Source organism: Neoarius graeffei, chromosome 13, assembly GCF_027579695.1.
Source record: "Neoarius graeffei isolate fNeoGra1 chromosome 13, fNeoGra1.pri, whole genome shotgun sequence".
Classification (NCBI taxonomy): domain Eukaryota; kingdom Metazoa; phylum Chordata; class Actinopteri; order Siluriformes; family Ariidae; genus Neoarius; species Neoarius graeffei.
This window is the reverse complement of record NC_083581.1, coordinates 54399175-54403094: the sequence shown is the minus strand read 5'-3', so window position 1 is coordinate 54403094 and position 3920 is coordinate 54399175. Positions and strand designations below refer to the sequence as shown.

Genomic DNA, 3920 nt, shown 5'->3' with positions numbered 1-3920 from the left:
GTAAGATATTTTGATGTATTTGATTTGATGTTGGGTTAGATAAGCTAACGCTAGCTAGTGTTAACAGCTAGTTAGCTAATCTAGTGGAGCAGAAACTATACCCGAGCATAATTAGCTAGCTAACCGGCTAGATACAACACACACACATAAAACGGTTTCCCTCCCCCCCCCCGTTGACACGTTGCTGTGTTAATCTTAATAGTTTTTTCTTTTTATCTTTTTATCTATCGACCGAAGTCATATAGTAAGATGCAACTTTATTGTATTTCTGTTAGTAAACCCAACCAAAATAGCCAGCTAACATTACAGGAACATCAGAGCTTGACTGTGTATTCAACCCTACAGAGTAACAGTGACATTAAGTCTCGACACCCCTGTGAAAAGTTGGTTAAATTATCATTTACAGATTTGTAAATGTACAGACTTGCTCAATTTGTACAGAACAGGATGCAACGGGTTTTGGTTGTGGAACACTTAATTAGTTAGCTAGCTATTACCATAAGAGAGAAAATGCAGCTGTCTAGATAATCCAAAACTAGCCGCATAAGTAACAGCGAGTTAACATATCACTGTTTTGATATGGTGTGTGTTTAGGCGTTTCTAACTCGAAACTACTAGGGGGATTTAAAAAAAAAAAAGTTGGCTGTACATGCTGTGGTTTGTCAGCTGAAAATCAGGAAAGGGTTGTGGCACGGGCTGAATAATGAAACGGAAATGCGGAATAAAAAGTCACGTGATCGACCTGAGCTGTAGGGTGCATGAGTTGCCTTCACTTTCATAAAATCTGATGCATTTTTGTTCGGGTGTTCCTTTTCACCAATAAAGACGTCCTGTAAAATTTTTTGACCATATTCAAAAGTCTAATGGTGGCACCATGAGGTTCATTTTTTGCCAAAAAACGCTTAAAAATGTTTTCGTGTAAGGTTTGAATCACGATATTGGACTCCATTTATTGATTCCTTGTGAGCCAGAGATCATGTTAAGAACCTTTGCAAGGGATTGAGAAGCATTAATGTGATTCATAATACATTTGTATTGTTTAAAAGTAGTTGAACAATGATTCAACAAACAGCTAAAACTCAAACTGTGCTTGATGATATATTTAGAATATGGACTAAAAATGTGTATCTAAGATATTTGGTATACTCTATAAGGTGCCATAATGTTTCATGAAAAGTGATTGAAATTTTGTCATAAAAGTCATAAAATAGCAGCTTTTTCCTAGCCTAGTAAACTAGACCCACCCGCCTAGCGGCCAAAAATATTTTTTGCCTAGCGAGTGGGTCTAGCCTCGCACCATATAAACAAAAACACCCCGGGCATCAAATCGTGCCCGCCAATCACAACGCAAGGTTTTTGTTTGGATTCTTTGGGCGGGCTTTTGCAGGAGTGACGACAAAGCTGCGCGACGCTGGAGAAAGCGCAACAGGAAAGATGGCTACGGGTTAGTGAACAGCGCGCGTTTGACACCGCTTTTGGAATCAGTTTTAGAAGAATTAGACTTGGAGTTTTTGTTGAAACATGAGCAGGAAGAGGCTCTCTGCTCATTCCTTTTCAAGAAGGACGTTTTCGCTGTTTTGCCGACCGGCTATGGCAAAAGAACATTGGCTCCGCTCATAGCCAAAAGGATGGGGCTAGTTTGTGCAGTACGAAGAATTAATAAACAGCTTTGAAACATTACTTTTTGATTGTTTCTTATTTTCCCGTTATTTTAAATTTAAGGGAAATTATTTCACCAAACACCACTAAATAAAAACTCTCAAAAACAGTTTAAGCAAACCCTTGAAAAACACTTGGGAAAAAATGTGTATGTGGTACAGACTCCAAACTTGTGGTCATTATCTCCAAACTTCTTAATATCTAGAACCTGTTTATTAATTAATACGCATTTTGAAAAATTTATTTCAAGGCCTCCCCCACTGCTTTCTGTCGCTCTGACTACGTCACAGTCACTGTTGCGCTGATTGGTCAGAGCGTTGGCCTATACGCACAGAGACAGTTTGAAAGACAGCGGTTTGTTCCTCCTACCCGCTTCGGAAATGTCTATGGATCGAGGCCAGACTAAATATTCACATTTAGTCTGGCTTGCCAGGCTAGCTTTTTCCATAACTTTGAGCTCCTGGTGCAACCATTAAACTTTTGAATTTTGTCAAAATATTTCACCCAGTGTGTTTTCTTACCAAAAGGAACATATATAAAAACAAAAATGCATCATGATTGGAGGAACTTTTCAGTTTTAGGCAGCAACTGATGCACCCTATTTCAGAGCTGCAGGATGTTAGGAAGGGACTTTCCTTGAATGACCTCATCAGATCCGGTGACGCGAGAACCCATGATCATGTGACTCTTAAGTTGTTTTGGGAAGGTGCTCTGTCTCTTGTTTCTCAAGCGGATTAATTAGACTCGGTCCTCTGCCCTGGGAAAGCCATTTATCATGAAAGTCTCTCATACAGCCTTCTTGAAATGGACATTATGAAGGCAGTGTTTTTTTTTTTTTTAAATTTATTTTAATTAAATGTTTAACGTGTATTACTGTACTGATATTGCAGAAGACTGCAGATGAATCTTTTAACCAATCAGAAGTTTTACTGGTGTGCTGTGAGGATCTTGAATAATATATAATCCTACATGACAACATATCAGGGGACCATTCATTTTCTGTGTGTGCGCTGTTGTGGAAACTGATCTTAAAAAAATTTCACTAGTAAGAATTTTGAATTGTGGCGGCACGGTGGTGTAGTGGTTAGCACTGTCGCCTCACAGCAAGAGCGTTCTGGGTTCGAGCCCAGTGGCCGACGGGGACCTTTCTGTGTGGGTTTCCTCCAGGTGCTCTGATTTCCCCTGCAGTCCAAAGACATACAGGTTAGGCTAATTGGTGGCTCTAAATTGACCGTAGGTGTGAATGGTTGTTTGTATCTATGTATCAGCCCTGTGATGACCTGGCGACTTGTCCAGGGTGTACCCTGGCTCTCGTCCATAGTCAACTGGGATAGGCTCCAGCTTGCCTGCAACCCTGTACAGGATAAGCGATTACAGATAATGGATGGATGGATTCTGAATTGCTTAAGCATGCACATAAAAGCTTCAATAATCACAAGCCTAGGAATCTACTCTTACAGCATACCTACAACTTGCTTACCTCGGAGCACTTTAAGCGTACAGTACAAAATGTGTATTACATACACATTAGCATACAGCTCTTTTCATTGGATGACTCTGATGAAGAAACGCATTTTGATTTGTTATACAGAAGAAATGAACTCTTCTTCCTTCCAGTGTGGAATGTTGGGTAAGATCAGTGTGATAAGTAACTAAGCCTTCCAGTTAGGATTCCTGTTCTGAGGCTACGTTTACATTACGTCGAATCAGCGGATCATCAGATTAACGTTATTAAAACGATTCGCGTTTACACTAAAACCGTTAGCCGTGCACACAGCAACGCCAATACGCGGATACGCTCGGCTCCGCAGGCATCCTGCGCTCCAAATCACTCCGCCCTGAACAGCGAGTGCCCTCTGGAGGGTGCGCACTCCGGCCCTGCGCAGCTCACACAGCGCGCGAGTGAAGTGCACAAGCAGTGATTCGGGACTGAGCCGCTGTGTGTGATCCCAGCGCATATCACTTACTACTTGCAAGTGGAAGGATGGCAAGCCTAAAGACAATCATAACTACACAATGGGCAGTATTTGCATCAGTATTTGCAGTATTTTCATACTTTTATACTCTTTAATGAAAAGTGATACAAGGCGGAAGTCCGCGCCGTTTTTCAGCAGTCGCGTCACATGACCAACGCCAGCGAATCAGGAAGGTGGATGTCACAGTGACGTTGTCCAATGAGACGCCAGCTAGAGCTCAGCACAGTGTATCCGTGTATTTTGAATGTTTACACAGCACCGGAGCTGACACGATCTGGATTGAAT

General features: G+C 41.5%; 1 protein-coding gene across 2 annotated transcripts in view; it reads left to right on the top strand.

Annotated features, from left to right (window-relative positions):
- sdcbp2 (syndecan binding protein (syntenin) 2) overlaps nucleotides 1-3920 on the top strand; it is a 40656-nt gene that overhangs the window by 206 nt on the left and 36530 nt on the right. The gene's annotated exons all lie outside the window — the stretch shown is intronic.